The sequence below is a fragment of the Capsicum annuum genome, chromosome 2, assembly GCF_002878395.1.
Source record: "Capsicum annuum cultivar UCD-10X-F1 chromosome 2, UCD10Xv1.1, whole genome shotgun sequence".
Taxonomy (NCBI): domain Eukaryota; kingdom Viridiplantae; phylum Streptophyta; class Magnoliopsida; order Solanales; family Solanaceae; genus Capsicum; species Capsicum annuum.
Window position 1 is genome coordinate 150006835 of NC_061112.1, and position 409 is coordinate 150007243.

Below are 409 nucleotides of genomic sequence, written 5' to 3' on the forward strand. Positions count from 1 at the left end.
CAACTTTTCACATGACATATTTAGGAGCACATGATTAAAGGGCATTTTGATACATCTGACACAACCACAAGATTCAAAAGTCTTCTTTATTTTCTTAAATTTTGTGTCAAATCAAAGTAGCTCATTCTTTTTTAAACGGAGTAAGTATTGAAAGAACATGATAAACTTTTCTCGATCTCATCAATTAGACAAGTAAATTGAAACAACTTTTTTTCGGTAACTGATAATGTGATCAGGAGATCACGAATTCAAACCTTAGAAACAACCCCTTGCAGAAATATAAAATGAAACTGCGTGCAATAGATTCTTATGATCGAATCTTTTTTCGATCCTGTACATAGCAAAAGCTTAACACACCGGATTGTCTCTTTTATATATATATATATATATATATATATATATATATATA